The sequence below is a fragment of the Lutra lutra genome, chromosome 1 (assembly GCF_902655055.1).
Source record: "Lutra lutra chromosome 1, mLutLut1.2, whole genome shotgun sequence".
Lineage (NCBI taxonomy): Eukaryota > Metazoa > Chordata > Mammalia > Carnivora > Mustelidae > Lutra > Lutra lutra.
Window position 1 is genome coordinate 155,399,660 of NC_062278.1, and position 22,671 is coordinate 155,422,330.

The following is a 22,671-nucleotide window of genomic DNA, read 5'->3' on the forward strand; positions in this document are numbered from 1 at the left end:
GAAGAGGGATGAGGATCAAATATATCAGATAGGAGCTAAAGCTGATGGTAAAGATTAGAGATCTCGAGGTTTGTACCAGTAAAAAAAAATCCATAGAGATTGTTAACCTGGGATTGTTAGCTTGCATGGACCATGGACAGACTTCAGAAGTTTGTGTAAGTTTTTTGTTGTTTTGTTTTACTCCCTTGAAATTATATGCAGAATAGTATATACTTGAGGGAAAGATTTTGACCACCTTCCTCCTTCCCCCCTTCCCCAATGGAAAGGAGCTACTAACTTAATAGTGAAAATCGTTTATGAATTGACCCACATTTTTGGTGGGTGGGAGAGTCACTATACATTCATCAGTGAGTTCTCTCCCTCCTCCACACATAGCCTGATGGTGTAGTTGAGCCAGAATCTGCTCTGCAGATCTGGTCATTTAATTTTGACTATCTCGAGGGCTTTCTCCATGTGGCCTGATAGAGATTAAGATTCCATGTTCTTAATGAGCAAGGAATTGGTGACTGTTTGAGCCCAGGAGCCCAAACCTCAACCTTGTTCTTAGCGTATGGCGTATCTTCCATGTGAGAACACTGTCAAACTCCAGGTATACAGTGGTAAACAAAGTGACTTAGTTACTGTTTTCATGGTGCATATAGTCTAGTAGAGAAATAGTAAACAACTAAGCAAATATGTAAATCATTGCAAAGCATCATGCAGAAAAGGCCAGTACAGATCTCCAACTTATGATGGGGTTATGTCCCAAAAAACCCATCGTAAGTTGAAAATACTGTAATTGAAAATGTGCTTACTACCCCTGCCGAACATCATTGCTTAGTCTGGCCTACTTTAATCATGGTCAGAACACTTACATTCACCTAGAGTTGGGCAAAATCATCTAACACAAAGCCTGTTTTATAATTGTTGAGTATCTCGTGTAATTGAATACTGTAAAAAAACAGAATGGCTGTATGGGTACAGGATAGTTGTAAGTGTATGGTTGTTTATCCTGGTGATCATGTGGCTGACTGGGAGCTGTGACATCTGCCACTGGCCAGCTTAATGGGACAGGATTGTCCCACATAGCACTAGCCTGGGCAAAGATCCAATTCAAAATTTGAAGTAGTTTCTACCAAATGTAGAATGTACCATCATGAAGTCTAAAAATTGTAAGTCAAACCATTGTAAATCGGAGACCGTGTGTATACCGTGCTAGAAAATACTTAAGGAGTTTGGCAAACACCCTTTTTGAGAAAACTCTAGAGGAAGCCTCTCATACAGAGAGTATTTTAAATAGGTAAAGGAGTTTTAGACACTTTTAAAGCTATTAAAGTGATACTTTCATTCCTGTTAGTATCCTGCTGTTGGTCCTTGTATATGGCTCCCTCAGTAATGTTTTGGAAGATGGGGAGTGGGAGGAGGGAAAGAAGTTACGTGATTCTGGAAGCCTGGCCCTAATATCAAAAGTTCACCAAATCGTACCTAGATTTTTTGAAATTATGACATATTTTCCTGGGGGAAGAGACCTTATTTTTCCTCACATTTTCAAAGAAGACTCTGTATTAGTTTTGGTTTCTCCCAAAATCAGGCACTGAAACCAGGATTTGGATGGAAATAGTTTATTTAGGAAGTGTCCCCAAGAGGTACTCTGACAGAGTGGAGAAGTGAGACAGGAAGGAAAATCATTAAAGGATGAATTCATGAGGCTCAATCATGCTCTGAACTGTCTGAGAAATAGAAACACACCCCAGAATTGTCCCATGCAGAGGCAAGGTAGCTGAGGTACTTACCCACCATCTCCTTTCCCTCTTTAGGGGATTAATGCTCCTGTACTTCTACCCAGCCCAGTGCTGGGAAATAACATGCTCCTGAAGTCAGGAGAATGTACTCAGGCAACAGACACAGGCGATCTTCCTCATGTACTAGAATGTTCTGAAAGCAAACTCCAGAGTAAGCCCAAAGGGTGTAGGCAGCATCTACTCCAGCGTGGTGGGAGCATGAGACTACAGGAGACATGCACAAACTAGGAGTGTGGAGCCTGGTGAGAAGCTGATATCTTGGCTTACCCAGGAAGCGAATGTCCAAGGGGACAGGCACTCAGAGCGTATAAGAAATAGGTCGGTGCAAAGGTTACTATAGGAAAAAAAAAATCAGTCTGTGCAGAAGGGCGAATCTCAGCATCAGCTGGATTCTGAGCCAGGGAGTAGCTTGAGGCTCAGCCAGACTGGCACCATGCTGCCAACTTGATGAGCTCCAGCCGAATGAAGCAAGAGATAGGAGATACCTCATTGAGGTGGAGCAGGTTCCCAGGTGCCTGCTCCATTTCAAACACTTAAGGGTTTAATATGTCTAAAAACCTACCTCATTAGGATGGTTTTTTTTTAAGATTTTATTTATTTATTTGAGAGAGAGAGAGAGAGAGCATGAGTGAGGAGAAGGTCAGAGAGAAGCAGACTCCCCGTGGAGCTGGGAGCCCGATGCGGGACTCGATTCCGGGACTCCAGGATCATGACCTGAGCCGAAGGCAGTCGTCCAACCAACTGAGCCACCCAGGTGTCCCCATTAGGATGTTTATTATAGCATCATTGTAATAGGGAGAAGCTGGAAATAATCTACGTGTTCATTGATAGAGGACAGGCAACTGGTTATTACTTCGAACATTTCAGGATACATAAGAAATATGTGTATTGTTATAATTAATGCTAGCTAAAATTACAGCCCCAAAAGTTGACTGGTTTAACCCAAAAGCTTATTTCTTAATGCAGATGTTCCTAGTTCCTCTCCTCCAAGCAGAGAATTGGAGATTTTGGCGTGTAATGTCTTGTGGCACCTTCTCCTAGGGCCTCCTTGGAGTTCTCCACTGGACTCTGCATTCAGCCAGCTAATTAAGGGAGAGAAAACCACGAAAGGTAGCGAACACTGGAAATTCTGTCTGTTACTTCCTCCCATGTGGTGTTGGTCAGACCGAGTTGTCTGACCCCAACCCAAGTCAAGGAAACTGGGACATGGCTTCCGGTGTGCTCAGGAAGAAGAAATGGCAGTGGTGAGCATCTGGTCAGTTTCTACTGCATCCTCTAACTTTGGTTGCCTCCAGGCCAGTGCTACTGAGTTCCTGAGGAAGAGGAGTAGGAGGAATATGCTCTTGTACACACTGGGTTTTATAAATCCAAATAGTACATGCTCAAAAAAATTAATAAAGAGAAGACTGTGAAATTATGGGTCATCCATACCGTGAACTATCACACAGCAGCTAGAAAGAATGAAGTACATCCATGCATGCTGAAATGGGATGGTCCACAAATAACGTAAACAAGCAAGTTGTAGATACATTAGATTTCAGCGTTGCTTAGTTTGGGCTACTACAACAAATTACCATAGACTGCTTGTTTAAACAACAGACATCTTTTTCTCACAGTTCTGGAGTCTAGGAAGTCCAGGATCAAGGTGCTGGCAGATCTGGTGTCTGGTGAGAGCCTGCTTCCTGGCTTGTAGATGGTTGTCTTTTCATTGTTTCCTCATATGGCACAGAGCAGAGAGCAGGAGGAAGCCCTAATCCCATTTTTAAGGGCCCCACCCTTATGACCTAATTGCCTTCCAAAGGTAATCCTAGTAGCACATTCAGGGTTTGGATTTCAGTATATCAATTTGGGGGAGACACAAATGTTTAGTCTATAACATACATGTATGTGAGTGTGTAGAATAAGGTCTGGGAGATGTTTTGGGGCTCTACACATTTGCTTTATGTGTATTGTTATAACTGTAAGAACAAAACATTCCAATAATTTATAGCACTAATGATGTAAATTCTTGAAGTAGTTCATTAAGATTGATTCCGCAACAGTATTTTGGAGTCCCAGAATTAGAAACCCCAGCCACAGTAATAATCAAGGAAAGGCAAATTAAATCTAAAGTGAGATACCATTTCACCCTCACCAGCTGTGCAAAATTCAAAAGCCAGAGAACAGCAAGTATTGGCCAAGATGAAGAGCAGCAGAAACTATGACTTTGCTGGTTGGAATGTCACTTGAGACAGCTCTTTGGAAAGCAGGTTGGTATTACCTAGTAAAGTAGAACCTATGCTTCCCCCACAGCCCAGCAGTTCCACTCCTTGGTCTATATCCTCAATAAACTCCTGTGCATATATCCCAAGTTATATATATAAAAATAATTATATCAGTATGCTTTATAATAATTAGCTAAGCAAAGGAAGTCACTCAAATGGGATGTAAAAGCATCTATAGAATGGGTACTATACAATGTGAAGGTACTTATTACAACGATATAAAAAAACTCAGAGGAATCTCCAAAACAGTAGAAACACAGTAACAGAAGAACACATACACTATGACTGCACTCATGAAAAGGTCAAAAGTAGGCCCAACTGAATAAGTTTTTCTGTATGCGATACTTACAGAAAGCAAGGAAACCAAAAAAATCCAGTTTGGTGATTGGCTGTAGGGAAAGGAGAGGGAGGCAACCAGGGGCTGGCACGCAGAAGACTTTGAAGATTCGGGTTACAAGTTTGTATCTGTGCTCTTTTTAAAGTATATTTCATATGGGGCGCCTGGGTGGCTCAGTGGCTTAAAGCCTCTGCCTTTGGCTCAGGTCATGATCCCGGGGTCTGGATCAAGCCCCACATCGGGCTCTCTGCTCAGTGAGGAGCCTGCTTCCCCCTCTCTCTCTGCCTGCCTCTCTGCCTACTTGTGATCTCTGTCTGTCAAATAAAATCTTAAAAAAAAAAATAAAGTATATTTTGTAGTTTGAAGTTTGGTTTCTCATATCAGGAAGTACTAATGTTTCTAGTACCCCATGATCTGCTTTTTTCTTGAAAACTGAGGGGACTTCCAACACGCTCTTCAACCTGGTTTCACTGTGCCTCCCTTGGCCCCTCTGTTCAGACTGGTCCTCTTTTCAGGGACGCCACCTTTCTTGTCCACGTGTCCAAGTCTTGCTGGCTCTTATCAGCTTCGGCTGATGGTCCACCTCCACTTTGAACGCTTTGAGATTGTTCAGGCCTGAGCAAAGTCATGTATACTTTCCGCCTCACCCAAATCCTTTCTGGGCATGGAGCCTGTTCTGCCATGGACCCATAGTCTTCTCTTTTTATGATTATCCTGTATTTCAGATTAGGTTGTGGGTCACCCATTAGGAGCGTGGAATACCCTCTCACTAGAAAGGAAGTAAAGGATTTTTGTGGAGTTTTGGGTTTGGTATTTTGTTTTGCTTTTTTGCCCACCTTATGCTCTGCCATCATGATGACAGTTTAGAAGCGTATGAAGAACCACATTTCTCTCTGGGAAAGTTTGCACAAAGGTGTATGCCATTTTACTTCTCAACCTCAGGTAGGGGTTTCAGAATCTCTGAGGGTAGCTGTAGTTTATAAAAAAAAAAAAAAAAATTTAAAAATACAGGTATCTCTTATTAAACTCAGAAACCTAATACTCATTTATCTTCTGATAAGTTGGTATCCTTCCCTCTCTGAACTCAGGAACTGAATGGATTCAGACAGCCTGGAACTTAATGCCTAGTTTTCTAATATAAATTCAGATACAAAGCCCAATAAAATCTTTATAGCAACAACTAGATTTAAGTGCTCATAATGTGCCAGGCAATGTGCTAAGGGAAGTAAATACCTCAGGTAGCCAGTAAAATAGCCTCATGAGGTTTTTAAGCCAGTTTTACAGATGAGGAAACAAACTCAGCAAGTTTGGGGAACTTGCCTCCAGAAATTCCTGGAAATGCCTAGCACAGTACCTGCCTTGTTGTAAGTGCTGAATAAGTAATGGATGTCATTTACTAGCTGGTTGGAATAAAGCAAGAAAGCTTTCCAGGGATGGAAGCTGAGCAGCAGTGCCTGTTGTATGTCTGACCCAGGTCTGCTTACTCGGGACAAACAGGTTTCCACCACTGTGTATGTGACGTCATTCACAGCATACCGCTGCTGCCCCCCTGCTGCCCCGGGCTCTGCCTCATTTCTGATTGCAAAATCTGATGAAGGAAATAAAGTCTTTCTCTTTGATTCTCAGGGAATTTTGAAGGCTTGTTTGCCATTAGTACCCAAATAGAAAAAGTGAATGCAGGTTTCAGGTCTACCAAACTTAGGCTACCGACTGCCTGGACATTGAGTTGGAAAATTTAGGACCCAAGAAATGGGGACAAAAATGCCCTATCAAATGGTGTGCCCAGACATTTATGAACTGTTCTCCATCTGTTAGCAGTCTGCCTAAGGAGAAAATTGCCTTCCATCATCCAAAGGGACCTGGCTCCCAGAACTGGTGTTATTTCCCCGGTGAGTGGCGGCAAACAATGACAGAGGGAGGTCTCCCCATGATCTTAGAGCAGAGTTTGAGCACCTCATCCAGCAGACAGAGAAGGTGTTATCCTACTATTAACAGACTCTTCTGGTTCAGTCTTAGGGGGGAAACTTGATTGATCTCTCTTCTGTAAGTGCTAACCCCATTAGCCCCATCCCCATGCCATCCTCCCATAGAGCATCTAGTTGGACATGATAATAATAATTATAATATAATAATATTATTATAATAATATATTAATATTAATAAAATATAATAATATTTATAATAATATATAATAATAATAATAACAAGATAATAAAGCCCACCTTGACTTCTTACATAGAATTCCATAAAAGTATACTACAGTATGCCCTGCCCAAGTTTTTAACCCACCCAAATCCCAGAGAGAACATTAGTTAAAGATTCGGTAGCATAGTGGTCACTACTATAGAACAGTTGGCACTCCCATAGGCCTTCCTGTGTGGCAGGTAAGGCTTGGGGAACAGCCTGCGAGCAGGGAAACAAAGAGGAACTAACTGCACATGTTGCAAGAGCACGTACCCCCCGGTCTTCAGAAAGTAAAGCTGTAGAGACTGTCACAGCTAGGAATAAGCCTTTCTCAGTAAGGAGTTGGGTAATTTCACCTGTAAATGTGCATATGGAGTGTTACTAACATTTCACCTGGCAGGGAGACCTTAAAAAACAAAGTTGGAGGGCCGAGAACCCCCTGGAGGGTGCTGGGTAAGCAGGTGCATATGCAAGGGCACATACAAATATGGCATTCTTCTAGGCTAAGTAAGCCAGGCTGTAGGAAAGGTACTGCCAAAAGATGAGTGTGCCCACAGATTGCCTGGGGGTAAGGGAGCAGATCTTTGTGCCACACACCTGGATGTAGAAAGGATAGAAAGGAATTTGCACTCTGAATATTTGACAAAGAGAAGTACTGATGTTTCTGGTACCCCACAAAACAAAAGCCAGCAACCAGACTTGGTGCTCGCACCAAGCACCCCAGCAGAGCGTCTTAACCTTTTAACAGGTAATGTTCAAGGGATGGACTATCAATATAATTGTTCTTAGAGAGCCCTAGTTCACAGTTGCCCTGCAGCCCTTATATCAAAAGCCATGCCTAATTCACTCAGAGCATGGTGCCTGTTCCATACTGCAGGGATGAAACTCCACCTACCTATAGTGTCCAGACCGTAAGGGTCACTGCCCTGGAAAAAAGGAAGAGGAAATGAAAGTAACGCTTGTGTTTTTTAATCTGCAAGCATGTGGACAGGAGAAACAGAAGAGGGAAAGGAAGGAGGGCAGGCAGGCTCCAGGGTTCTTATTTTCCCCTGTCCATCCTCCCCAGTCCATCCAGATCTTGACCAGGGGAAGCTATAGGAGACAGATACAGAGACTATGAAGAATCCAAGAACATCCGACGCTTGTGGACCACTTCCCCAGGTAAGGCATGAGGGAGGCTGTAGGCTGCTAGGAGAAGCCTTGCACTTGGCTTTGCATCATGACCAAAATACTGTAGGAACAATAATTTAGCAGCGATGGAGGGCAGAATCTAGGCCAATGAAAACCAGGATACCATACCCAGGCCCTGACGACCTATACTTGTCCTGCAGGAGATCAAAAGCTTTCCTGTGCCCCATGAAGGCACGAGGAAGTGTTGTAGAGGCTTGCACTGAGAGCTGGTATGAAAAGCCTTCAGAGGGAGGACTTTCTGGCAGAAGGCAAATGTTGGGACCATGGACACCAACTCTGGGTGCTGGCATCACACTCCAAAGACCAGATTAGGCCCACTGCATCTCAGCAGATAATTATAGGAACTCAGGAATCAGACCCAGTATTTCATAGCAGAACCAGAGAATAGTACAAGGACCTACTCAAAGGGATCCAAGGCAATTCTTTCCTTCTATCACACAGTTACGTTTGTGCCTTTCCTTTTCCATACTCCTAGATAACCATCTGGAAAAGATGAAGGGGAAGGGGAAAGAGAAGCAGCATTTAAGAGAAACCAAGTTACCCCCAAAGACACTGCTTGAACCAAACTAATCCCACCTACTATTTACTGGCAAATCTAAATCTCCCCTTTGCACCCAGCAGGGCAGGTGCTTATGAGAAAGATTAGATTATAGAAAACAAAAATGCTCCATTGTCTTTGTACCTCCAACTTATAGGGTAAGTAAACATGCATCCCTGCTTTAACTTTTTTTGTGCTTTAGAGTATAGGGCAAGCACATAAAGTGTCCAGTTACAGTTAGCCCTTCAGTCAAGCCAGATAGACCCTCACCACTAGCAGAGCTGCAGGAAATGGGGGCCTTTGTGACAGGGGCAGCAGTGATTCAAGGCAGACCTTGGGTACAGTGGTCAACAGCAAAATGAGCAGGAACCACAGTAGAGCAAGGAGGAGACCAACAGCAGACGTGGTGGGACTGTGGTTGGATGAATACTGCAGGGGGCTTGCAATAACCCATTTTCTCAGGACCTCCTGGTTGCTACTGGTGGAAAACCTGTGCTGCATTAGGGTGCTAGCATTCCTGCTGCAACAGTAGCCAAAATAACAATTTGTTTCTTTCTGATATAAAAGTCTGAGTGTAAGCAGTCCTATGCTGATATTTCATTGCCATAGTGTGGAGGTCCCAGGCCCTTCCCACCTTGTGTGTGTCATCCTCAGCATGCAGCTCTTAGTCCCATCACACATTTCTGCAGCATGAAGAAGAGGGAAAGTAGAGGGCACACCCTTTTCTGTGAAGGTCATGAACTAAAAGTTGCACATATAACTTTCTCTTCCATCCTAATGCCCAAAACTTAGCCACATGGCCACACTTAGGGTCTCAGTTGGCTGTGCCGCAAAAATGCTGTGTAACAAACAACCACAAAATACCAGTGGCAGCCAATAGTAAGCATTAACTTCTCATTCACGTGTCTATGGATGAACTGGCGTTTGGCTAGTCTATGTTGGATTCAGCTGCACCTGAATGGCTCGCTGCACCTTCAGTTCAGATCTCATCCTCTGGGATGTATCTGTCATCCTCTTGCCACCAGCAAGCTCCCTGGCCATGCGTTCCTCACAGTAATGACTTTCACGGTAATAGCAGCATACGTACACCTTGGTAAGTCATGTACATAGGTTAGAAGCTATGCGGAGAAGGTTGCCTTAGAGCAAGATCGGTGACCTGGCAGAGGTATGAATCCTTTTACTTCTGCGCTTCCCTGTCCAGAATCAGAATGGCAAGATGAAGGCCTGAGCCCACCAATTTCACAAGCACATTTAAAGCCTTTGCTTGGATCATGTCTGCTAACATCCCATTGGCCCACATAAGTGACATACCCAAGCTCAACATCAGTAGGGCAGAAAGTATACGCTCACGAAGGGAAGAGAGGAGGGAAGGAATAAATGTCTTAGAAATGATAATCTAGTCCGTGGTCTTCAGCAGGGTGGCCATCTTAACTCCAGTTAAAACTCCGGAGTTCTATTCCCAAAGAAAGAAAAGGAAGCTAGAGTTTGAGGACACTGTCTGCCACAGTGTTATCACTCAGGAGGCAGTTTCTTTTAATAGTTTAATGAAACTATGGATATGTTCTCTGGAAGAACCATCCTCTTTGGCACTAGAACTTCTAAACCCACAAAGCCCAAGTCTGGAGATATGAGAAGCACAAAAATTTCTTTGTAGTGCTCTTGGTGTAACAGTGAGGAGGGTCACCCCCGCTTTACCCCTGTTTCCCAAAGCCATGCATTCTGGCTATGGGGAGATGGCTCCATAGACTGACTGCTGATTCTTAAGGCTATAAACTGAGATCTAAACAGGCCAACCCACTGTTCTACCAAACTAGCTCTTTCTGGGTGATAGAACATGTAGTAAGACCAGGAATTCTAAGTGAGGCCACTGTCCCTCTTGGTTTGCAATAACATGTGTCCCTTTGATGGAAACAGCATTGTGTGAGATAAATGTGGCAAGAGGTAAGGCATTTTGCAATCCCATAAACTGGTGATTCTGGCAGAAATGCTTTAGGCAGGGGAGGCAAATCTATACCTGTGCTATGTGTCTACTCCTATAAAGACAAATAACTTTCCCCAACATGTTGAAAGGGGTTCAGTACCTAGGTGGCTGGCTGGTCCCTGTGGCAGTGGTACCATTTCTGGGCTCAACACAGCTTCTGAATAAACATGCTGGGCACCCAGCAGCAGTATTCGGGGAAATGTGTAGCATTAAACGTTGTTTACAGAAGATCAGTCAAAAATCAATGACCTTAGCCTCCATCTTAATAAATTGGGGGGGGGGAGAGTAATTTGAACTCAAAATAAACAGAAGAAAAGAAATAATGACCAGAGAGAAATTCAGTGAAATACTAAAGAAAAAATAGAGGAAAATCAATGAAACTGAAAACTGATTCTTTGAGAAAAAAAAAAAAAAAAGATCCCTACAGTTATTAAACCTGTAGTTTTGATCAAGAAAAAGTGTAGAAAACACAAATTGCCAGTATCTGGAATGACTGAATTGACATCATCACAGTTTTTACAGATATTGAAAGGATAATTTAGAAATTTCATAAACAACTTAATACCAATAAATTTAACAATTTAAATGAAATGGTTACTTTTTTTAAAAAAAGATTTTATTTGTCAGAGAGAGCATGCACAAGCAGGCAGAGTGGCAGGCAGAGACAGAGAGAGAAGCAGGCTCCCCACTGAGCAAGGAGCCTGATGCGGGACTCAATCTGAGGACCCTAGGATCATGACCTGAGCCAAAGGCAGCAGCTTAACCCACTGAGCCACTCAGGTGTCCCTGGATGCTTTTTTTTTTTTTTTTTAATGCATCTTTAAAGATTTTATTTGAGAGAGAACATGAGTGTGGGGAGAGAGAGGGAGAAGCTGACTCCCCTGCTAAGCAGGGAGCCCAATGTGAAACTTGATTCCAAGACCCTGAGATCATAACCTAAGCTGAAGGCAGGTGTTAAACTGGCTGAGCCATCCAGGAGACCCAAAATGGATGCATTTCTTGAAAGATGTAAACTCTCAAATCTCATTTATGAAGAAATAGATAACCTGCATAGAGTTATAGCTATCAAAATTTTTGAATTTGTAGTTAAAATCCCCCCCACACACACACAAGATGTTGGCAGTAGCCAGACGAGCTTGGTGAGGGCAAGTCTATGTTGTTAAGCCCATCACTGTCTCCTTTCCTGTCATCATGGCCACTTTGTAAGCAGGTCCATTGACCAAGCACCAGAGTATCTGAGGAAGAGGCCATCTGATCTCCACGGGTTGGGTCATCTTATCCTCCTGATTATTGAAAGCCTCATCTACAACAGAAGCCCTTGGATGAGCATTTCTTTCTTTTTTTTTTTTTCTTCCTTTGGAGGAGCATTTTTGTGGAACATGAATATCTTTATCCTTTGTGGATGGCAAGAAGTCCACCTTTCCTTTGACTGCCTTGTCCCTGGTCTTCTGATCTTATTCTTTGTAAATTCCTGACCAGCTGGCCAGCCTATTAGTTACTCCCCACACGTCAGTGTAGATCTGAGCCTTAGCTAGATCTGTAGCAGAGTACTGCTCACTGTACAACATCTCTTCACTCCAGGCTTTTGGAGCCACTCCAGAGTGGGCTGTGGTGCACTCTGGCTGCTTCTGGAAGAGAAGGCTGTACTTTCTTTTCTGCCACTAACTGACCTTATTTGTTTCTCTTGAGAGCATTGGTAGAATGTTGAAGGAGATAAAATCAGGCAGAGGTGTTGGGTGCCTGGGGAATCAAGTAGTTCACTGTGCCTTTGGATCTGCCCAGCGTATACCCATTTCCATTTTATAATGGCAGGCTGATATGCCTCTCCAATTTTGTGGCTCACTGGACTAGATAATACACAGTTTGTGATAGGTACTTCAAGTTGCTTAAATCCTGAATCTCCTCATGTCTTTATCCTCCTCTACCTGTGCTTTATCTTGTGCCATGCCCAGTGATGCAGTGATGACACTGCATGTTATGGATTGCCAGGGTCCCATTTCACCACAGCAAGGAGGTTATCTATATCTTCCTCAAATACATGGGCAACTCAATTCTGGAATCTTCTTTTTTTTTTTTTTAATAATTCTATGTATTATGCAGTACTCACCATAGTAAGTGAAGTTACCATCTGTCACTGTATCGTGTTATTACAGTATCATTGACTACATTCCCTATACTGTACTTTTCAGCTCCATGACTTACTTATTTTATAACTGGATGTTTGTACCTTTTAATCCCCTTCATCTGTTTCACCCATCCTCCTACCCACCCCTCTCTGGCAACCACCCATTTGTCCTCTGCATTTATGAGTCTGTTTCTTTTGTTTATTTGTTGTTTGCTTGTCTATGTGTTTTGTTTTTTAGATCCCACATGTAAGTGAAATTATATGGTATTTGTCTTTCTCTGACTTATTGCATTTAGCATAGTACCCTCTAGGTCCAAACATGTTGTCACAAATGGCAAGACCTCATTCTTTTTTAGGTCTGGGTAATAGTCCATTGTGTGTGTGTGTGTGTGTGTGTATGTGTGTACCACATATAAACATATACCACCTCTTTTTTATCCATGGAATCCTATTTTAAGACCACTCCTGATACTAATTATTGTACCAGTCAGGTCCCAAAAGGAAACAAATGGCACACTCTAAATGGATGCCTCAAGGAGAGTTTGATAAAAGAACTTATTGCAGAGTCATGGTCAGGGAAAAGGGAAACCAGAAGGAATGTGCAGTAGTGCAAGACTGACAACCTTGGGGAGCAGACAGCTGTAGGCCATAAAGGAGTAGGGAGACAGAGGACTACTAGAAACAGAGAAAGTAAGTGAAGGAGAAAGCTACCTGAGAGTAGCTTTGATAGAAAGGAAGTTAGCCCTCAGCAAGCTCACAAGGAGGGAGGCAAGCAAATAAATATCCCGGCTTCAGTCTCTTCCTACTCTCTGATCTGCTGCTGGTACCTTCCATTGGCCAAGCTCCGTAGAAAACCAGAGGGCAAAGGGAGCCTATTGATGTAATCCTTGAAGGTCAATACCCTGAGGCACAGAGCCTGGTAGAGAATCAGGAGAGGAGATGTGGAGGAGGAGACAGATACCTAACTAGCACACAATCCAAACAAGTTTAAACAAACAGCTAATTTACTGGCTCACAAGTCTGAAAAGTCAAGCTGTAAGCCCTGAAGCAGGGACTCAAATGAAGTTATCAGTATCTGTTTTTTCCTCCATTCACAGGCTTCATATATATGCAGGCAGGCTCTCCCATCATGCTCAAAAATGGCTCCAGAATGCACAGCCTTTTTCATTCAGTCTGCTGAAGGATTCTATCAAATGACTCTATCAAAGGATTCATTGGGTCTCATTGACTCTTAACGGGTCACATGAAAAGCCTGAACCAACCATAGTGCTCAGCACCAAGGAGAAGTGCTGCTTGGCTTAGATCTCTGTCTGGAGCCAGGACTGAGTTAAATCATGGCATAGAACTTAGATGACTAGGAGAAGTGTTGATGTTGAATAGCCAAAGCACCGTATATCTCTCTTCTCTAATGTGTGAGGCAGAACTGTTCCATTTTTGTACCTGTCGATTACTCAGGGATCCTATTAAAGTAAAGAATCTGATGAATTAGTTCTGGAGTGGGGCCAAAGATTCCTTCTTTCTTTCTTTCTTTTTTTTTTTTAAGATTTTATTTATTTATTTGACAGACAGATCACAAGTAGGCAGAGAGGCAGGCAGAGAGGGGGAAGGGGGAGGGAAGCAGACTCCCTGCCGAGCAGAGAGCCTGACACTGGGCTCCATCCCAGGACCCTGAGATCATGACCTGAGCCGAAGGCAGAGGCTTTAACCCGCTGAACCACCCAGGTGCCCCCCCTTTTTAAAATATTTTATTTGTTTATTTGACAGACAGAAATCACAAGTAGGCAGAGAGGCAGGTGGGGGAAGTGGGGGAAGCAAGCTCCCCACTGAGCAGAGAGCCTGATGCGGGACTGGATCCCAAGACCCTGGGATCATGATCTGAGCTGAAGGCAGAGGCTTTAACCCACTGAGCCACCCAGGTACCCCAAGATTCCTTATTTCTAACATTGATGTCGATGCTACTGGTCCAGGGACCACACTTTGAGAGTAGCAAGGTTTTATAGCTACATAGTCCAGTATGGTAGCCACTAGCCACCTGTGTAGCTATTGAGCATTTGAAATGTGCCTAGTCTAACTTGAGATGTGTTGTAAGTGTATATATACACTGGATTTTGAAGACCTAATATGAAAACTAGTTAATATCTCATCAATAGTTTTCATATAGATTGTAGGTTAAAAAGGTATTTTAGAGGGGCGCCTGGGTGGCTCAGTGGGTTAAAGCCTCTGCCTTCGGCTCAGGTCATGATCTCAGGGTCCTGGGATCGAGTCCCGCATCAGGATCTCTGCTCAGTGGGGAGCCTGCTTCCTCCTCTCTCTGCCTTCCTCTCTGCCTCCTTCTGATCTGTCTCTGTCAAAGAAATAAATAAAAAAAAAAAAAACTTTAAAAAAAATGTATTTTAGATATATTGGGTTAAATAAAATATATTTTAAATTTAATTTCACCTACTTCTTTTTACCTTTTTTAACATTGTTACTAGAGAATTTAAAAATACATATGTGGCTTATCTGTTTCTGTTGGATAGTGCTACTCTAGAAGGAGGTAATGAAATAGATAAGAGTGGTGGTCTTTCAACTCATTCGTTTTCACTTATGGATACTCAGAAGAACCTAATACAGCAAGGACCATGTGAGACTTGCCTCCTGGGTCCTTGAACTTGGCCCACTCCTCGGACCTCAGGACCTCAGGGTTAGGTAGTTGCAGGTTGAATTAATGTATGAGTGCTTAGGATAGGGGACACTGGAATAAGCCTGCTGAGGTTTGAGGAGATTCTGGGGGTCCCAGAGGTGCCCCTCCCAACCAACAGTCACTTCATTTCTTATTCTTATTTATGTAGTGGTCTGAAGCAGAAATTACCATTGTGCTTATCCAATTCCCTGATCTGTCCTGCACACAACCACTAAAATAATCTCCATGCTCTGGTTTAGCCCTTTCCTGCCCAGATACATGCACCAAATTGCAGCCTGCATTCCAGGGGCTCCCCACTGAACCCAGCGGGTCTTGTCTTCCAGTCCACCAGCCCCCAATGTGTCTCTCACTTTCACCATCTGTCTAAATTATTCCCTTACTACTTGAATCTCTGGCTTCACCATCTCCACTTTTCAAAACCCATTTCAAGGTTATCTGCCTCCGTGGGGGTTTTTAAGGACTGGCCCACAGAAGCCTGCCTTTAGAACTTGTACGAGGTGCTGTCTCTGGCACAAGTCATAGTATCTGTTATGGAGGGGCTGTGTTGTCTAACTCCTGAGTTATGAAGGTTTTCCTGCATTTGTGCCTTGATTCCTTGGGCTTTAAATTCCTTGAGGAGAGAGCCCTGTTTTGTTTATGTTTGAATTCTGCTTTTTATCAGGACCAATATAATAAGTAGATCCTCAAAAAATATAGTTTGGTTCATTTTCCCAACATAAATTGCTAGTTGGAAATACGAAGACTTTTATTTACACATAAGTATATATTGTCAGGGATTATGTTTATAATGCAGAGTATTTTTTTAAAAACAAGATAGAAGATAAATGCTGGCAGGGATGTGAAGAAAAGGAAATCCTCGTGGACTGTTGGCCATAGCCGAGCCATTATGGAAAGCAGTATGGAAATTTCTCAAAAAATTAAAACTACTGTATGATGTAGCAATTCCACTTCTGAGTATATATCCAGAGGAAATGAAAACACTGTGTCAAAGAGATATCTGTGCTAACATGTTCATAGCAGCATTATTTGTAATAGCCAATACATGGAAAGAACCCAAGTGTCCCCTGATAGATGAATGGGTAAAGAAGGGGTATGTGTGTGTGTGTGTGTGTGTGTGTGTGTGTGTGTGTGTGTGTGTGTGTATACACACACAATGAAATAGCCATTTTGAAAAAGAAAGCCTGCCATTTGTGACAACATGGATGGACCTAGAGGGCTTTTTGCTAAGTGAAATCAGACAGAGAAAAACACTATGTTATCTCACTTAAAGGTGGAATCTAAACAAAGAACCAAACTCTTAGAAATCAGATGTGTAGTGACCAGAGGTGGGAGGTTGGGGGAGGAGGAAATGGATGAAGGTGGTCATAAGGTACAAGCTTCCAGTTATAAAATAAATAAGCACTGGGGATACAATGTACAACATGATGACTATAGTAAACACTGCTATATAGTATAATGAAACTTGTTAAAGAGAGTAGATCCTAAGAGGGAAAAAAGTCTTTTTAAAAATCTATATGAGATGATGGATGTTAACTTACTGTGGTAATCAGTCACAATGTATGTAAGTCAAGTCACTATTCTGTATAACTTAAACTTATGTAGTACTATATGCCAGTTACATCTCGGTGAAATGGGGTGGGGGAGAGGCAGGATAGAAAATTAAGCTTTGATCATTGCATAATTTTTTTACTTCATTTTATATTAAAATTTTTTTTTAAAACTTTTGAGATAATTATAGATTCACAGGAAGTTGCAGTAATAGTACAGAGTAGTTTCTGTACCTCTCATACAATTTCCCCCAATGGATACCTCTTAAGTAACTGTGATACAATATCAAAGCAGAAACTTGACACTGGTACAGTGTGTGTGTACAATTCCTTGCCTCTTTATCACACGTAGAGATCTGTGTTACCATCACTACAATCAGGATACAGAACTCTTACCTACAAGATCTCTATTGGCTACCTCTTTATAGACTGACCACTCCCCTTTCCCCTAGCAGCCCTAACAGCTGAATAATCTATTCTCCATTTCTGTAATTTTGGTCATTTTTTCCCCAAAGATTTATTTATTTGACTGAGAGAGAACACAAGCAGGGGGAGCAGCAGACAAAGGGGGAGGGAAAAGCAGGCTCTTCACCGAGCAGGGAGCCTGATGTGGGGCTCCATCCTAGGACCCTGGAATCGTGACCCCAGCTGAAGGCAGATGCTTAACTGACTGAGCCACCCAGGCACTCCAAATAATTTTGGTTATTTTGAGTAGAATTTAATTTTGATTTATTGACAGTGTTTGGAGAGTATTTCTTTGTATAGATATTTAGTAGGCACTCAGTATAATATTATCTGTGTATAATCTATCTCAGTTCTACTTGTGTTGACATTACCAGTTTCAATGAGATATCCAAAGTTTCTTCCCAGGGTGCCTGGGTGGCTCAGTGGGTTAAAGCCTCTGCCTTTGGCTCAGGTCATGATCCCAGGGTTCTGGGATCCAGTCCCATGTCTGGCTCTCAGCTCCGCAGGGAGCCTGCTTCCCCCACCCCCCTCTGCCTGCCTCTCTGCCTACTTGTGATCTCTGTCTGTCAAATAGATAAATAAAGCCTTTTTTTTTCAAGATTTTTTTTTTTAACTCGACAGACAGAGATCACAAGTAGGCAGAGAGGCAGGCAGAGAGGGAAGGGGAAGCAGGTTCCCTGCTGAGCAGAGAGCCCGATGCGGGGCTTGATCCCAGGACCCTGGGATCATGACCTGAGCCGAAGGCAGAGGCTTTAACCCACTGAGCCACCCAGGTGCCCCTAGATGAATAAAATCTTTTAAGAAAAAAAAGTTTCTTCCCTTTAAGTCCCTTTACTTGCCCCTATTTATAACAGTCTTAAATATTTCTTCAACATAAATTGAGAATCACATCAGACAATGAATGAGTGAGTGTATGGGACAGGACACACTAGACTGGGAAGGGACACTAGACTGGACCTGATCGGCTTTGATCTTTTGAGGAAAGAGGAAATCATGGGGACCACAGAGCCCCTCCTCCTGGCCAGCTGTTACTTCATTTCTCCTTTTCATTATACAGTTGCTTGAAGGAGAAATTATAACTACACTTACCAACTTCCCTAATTTATCATGCACACAACCACTAATTCTTTGCTTAAACCATCAGATGTCATTTAGAAAACTCAAATAAGGAAGGAAAGCATATTATATTAACTTTTTAAAGACTTTTTTACACTTTAGTTCTTCCTTCTTGATTCAAGATTCTTTTTTCAATCATTTTTTAATCACTTAATTTCTCTTTCTAAAACTTCCGGTAGCGACTTTTTAAGGGTAGTTCTGCTATTGACAAATTCTCATTGTTTTTCTTCGTCTGAGCATGTCCATGTCCTTTTTATTCCCAATTCTCACTGGATATAGGATTTTGAGTTGACACTTTTCTTTCAGCACTTGGAAATGTGCCAAAATGAAAAGAAAAGGAAAGGAAATATTGTGCCACTTTTTCTGCTCTCTAAAGCTTCCAATGAGAAATTTTATGTCATTCAAAGTGTTTTTCTATTATAGGGAAGGTGTCATTTCTCCCTAGCTGCTTTCAAGATTTTTTCTTTGTCCTTAGTTTTCAGAAGTTTGACTATGATGTATCTTGGAATGGATTTTTTGGCAGGGGGGTTATCTTGTTTGGGATTTGATGAGTTTCTTGAATCTGTAGGTTTAGGGCTTTTGCCATATTTGGAAAATACTGAGCCATACTTACTTGAATACTTTTAAAGCCCCACCTTCTTTCTCCTCTAATTTTCGGATTCCAGTTGATGTGGAAAACAAAGGCAAAGGAAATGTACATAAAATTAAATCTTATGACTTATAGCTGGTTGACAAGTGCTTGGGACAGGCAGAGTAACCTTCCTCAAGGAGCTTAGCTGCCTCAGTGATAATATGCTAAACGCAAAAGGCAACCTTATCTTAATACTAACCTGACCTCTAAGATCCAATCTTCTTTAAATATGAAAATCCTTTTGGAAACTTCCTTTGTCTTTACTTCTCCCAATTCCAAAGTATAATTCATCACAACGCCAGTGCACCTCTTTCCCCCACGGGTCCTATCCCCATGCTTTAATAAAACCACTGCGCTGAAGACCTCTCAAGAATTATTCTGGACTACCAGTTCCAATACCCACCATTTCCACATCACAGTGACACAAATATTAGATGTTTTCTTAAAGTTCCACAAATTCTTGAGATTTTGTTTTTTTTTTTTTTTTCAATCTATTCTCTCTCTGCTCAGGTTGGGTGATTTCTATTATTCTATCTTCAAGTTCATTGATTCTTTCCTTTCCATAGAACTCATCCACTGAGGTTTTTTTTTTTTTTTTTTTTTCACTTTTTTCAGTTCCAAATTTTCAATCTAGTTCTTCATTTCTTTTATATCTTTTCCAAGACAATTTTTTTGTTTGTTTGAAGTGCAATTGTGAGTGGACTTAGAAAGGTAACAATATGGCGGCAGAAGGTGGAGCTCCATAATCCGAAGCTTGCTGAACTAAAACAGCAATGTGTTGCTCATGATTTGGAGACTAAGGGAATAAAATAAAATCTTATTACAGGCTCCAGGCAAATGCTTTCTTTTAAAGATTTTATTTATTTATTAGAGAAGAGGGAGAGAACACAAGCAGGGGAGCAGCAGGCAAAGGGAGAGGGAGAAACAGGATCCCCAATGAGCAGAGAGACTGATGTGGGACTCAATCACAGGACCTTGGGATCATGACCTGAACCAAGGGCAGATGCTTAACCGACTGAGCCACCCAGGCTTGTCTTGGAAGCATGCTGAAGAGGAGACAAACGAAGATGTACTGGGAGATGAAACAGAGGAAGAACCAAAGCCCATAGAACTGTCTGTCAAAGAGGAAGAACTCCTAAGATGCGGCAGCAGAGAAGAAAGTGGTAGGGGCACCTGGGTGGCTCAGTGGGTTAAAGCCTCTGCCATCGGCTCAGGTCATGATCCCGGGGTCCTGGGATCAAGCCCCGCATTGGGCTCTCTGCTCAGCAGGGAGCCTGCTTCCTCTTCTCTCTCTGCCTGCCTCTCTGCCTACTTGTGATCTCTCTCTCTGTCAAATAAAAATAAATAAAATCTAAAAAAAAAAAAAAGAAAGTGGTAAAAATTACATTGGAGATACCATCGACCCAGGGAATGCAAAAGAGAGCTGAATGATTCAATGTACCTGTGAGCTTGGAGAGTAAGACCACTGCCTGGGCAGTGAGATTTGGGATTTCTTCAGTTCCATCAAAAGACCTGTCATCTGGGGCACCTGGGCGGCTGCTCAGTGGGTTAAAAGGTCTGCCATCTGATGCCAAACCAATGGTTAACCTGGATAAACTAAAGGAAAGAGCTCAACGATTTGGTTTGAATGTCTTGTCAATCTCCAGGAAGTCTGAAGGTGATGAGAAGCAGAAATAGGAAGGAGTGGTTTGAAATTGTTACAAGTTCCAATGGAACAAGAACCACAGAGGATACAGAGGCCAAGAAGAGGAAAAGGGCAGAGTGCTTTGGAATTGCCTGATGAAAAGCTCTTAATTCTTTCTTTTCTCTAGTCGTTTCCCTCTCTCCGACTTTTCTTGGTCATAAATATACCTAAACGCACAGTTGTGCTTGGGTCCTGGCTCACAGTGAGAGAGCATGGACCCCAGGTACATTCAGGAACTCCAGCAGCAATCTGACGCGTTGCTGTTCCAACTTTAAGCTTGTTGTTCTTGTTCTGTTGTTGTTGGTGGTGGTGTTTTTAGAGAGAGTGAATGCATTCATGGGAGCACGTGCAAGTTGCAGGGGAGGAGAGAAAGAGAGAATCTTATGTAGGCTGCATGCTCAGCGTGGAGCCTGACAGGGGGCTTGATCTTGTGGCTCTGAGACCACGACCCTGAGCCTAAATCATGAGTTGGACACTCAGCTGACTGAACCACCCAGGCACCCCTTGTGTTGTTGTTTTGTAATCATTATTTTTCTTGTTAATAAAAAGCAAACAGAAAATGAAGTGAGTTTATAATTGCTCACTGAAACATTTTAACACTGGCTGTTTTAAAATCCTTGTCAGGTAATTTCAACATCAGGGTCACCTTTCTATGAGCATCAGTGCGATTGGATTGTCTTTTCCTGCTCCAGATTTGCCTGGTTCTTGGTGTGAAGAGTGACTTTCAGCCTTGGAAATTTTGAGTGCTATGAGACTCTGGATCTTATTGAAAACTTCTGTTTTACAAACCCTTCTCAGTGCTGTCCCAAATTCAGGTTCCCTACTCAGCCTCTGTTGACATCCTGGGAAGCAGGCATGGGGGCGGGGGGTGTGTAGTAACTGCGGGGCCAGGATAGGAATTCAGATTGCCCACTGAGCCTCTGCTGATACCACCCTGGCTGGAGGGGGCAGGAGGCGTCAGTACTGCCCCCGTGTGGCCTCCACCGGCATAGCGGAGGAGCACCACGGGCTGCTGGCAGAGGATAAAATCCTTACTCCCCACTAGGCCTCTTCTGACACCACCCGGCAGGTAGGAATAGAAATGTCCATGCTTGGCAGGGCATAGGTGGTATTGCAGTTTTTTCTACAGTTTTTATGGCTGGTTATTATCTAAAAGTTTTTTCTTTCCTTCTTTTTTAAGATTTATTTGAGAGAGAGAGACAGAGAGAGAGCATAAGAAGAGGGGAAAGGCAGAGGGAGAAGCAGACTCTGGCTGAGCAAGGGAGCCTGACACGGGGCTCCATCCCAGGCCCCTGAGATCATGACGTGAGCCAAAGGCAGACGCTTAACTGACTGAGCCACCCAGGGGCCCCTAAAAGTTTTCTTTCTAGACTGTCCCTTGCTAGTCCTTTGGCTAGAGAGAGCAAACCCTTTTTTTTCTCCCCTACCCCCCTTTTTTGGGTCTGTACCAATTAGTTTCGGGGTTGCTGGCTCCTCCAGTACTCAGTGTGAGCTATATAAGGCAAAAAGAAAACCCTGGGAATCACCACCATGTCATTATGTGGGTCCCTAGGTCCCTAGCCAGTATGTCTCCTTTTCTTCACCTTTCAGAGTCTCCTTATGTTGTTCTTTTAACTATACTTAATAGAGGGAATAGGGAGAGATGTGTTTACTCCATATTTTCCCAGGACCAGAAGTCCCCAGGGCCTCTTAAACCATTTATTCTGCATCATCTGGCATACAGCAGCCAGCAGGGACCAAGTTCCCCTGAAGTGATGATGCATTCCTTCCTCACCCACCCACCTACCTGCACAATGGCCCAATGTGTTCTGCTCTGGGATTCTGAGTTCACCTTCTAGAATTTGAAATCATTCCAGCCTGGTTTGAACAGGCATACAGCAGTTTCCCACCACTTGCCACTTCTCAGCCCCACGACTCAGATTTCTCTGTCTGCCAGAGGCCTCAGAGAGGCTGCTCTGCATTGCTGAGGGGAAGAACTGTATCCACGTCTTCCTGGCTTGGCTGAAGAGCCATGGTCCCTCTTGGCTATGAAGCAAGGCTTTCAGTGTGGCCAAAACAGAACCATGGCCCTTCTCCCTTTGTCCGGTATCCATGGGTCTGGTCCTTCTTCTACTTTTTTTTTTTTTTAAATTTCATTTATTTGA

The 22,671-nt window shown here is 42.9% G+C and overlaps 1 pseudogene; it reads left to right on the forward strand.

The window, feature by feature from the left end:
- Window positions 1–132: 132 nt before the first annotated feature.
- LOC125103062 (SAP domain-containing ribonucleoprotein-like) lies at window positions 133–21,119 on the forward strand (annotated as a pseudogene).
- Window positions 21,120–22,671: the final 1,552 nt, after the last annotated feature.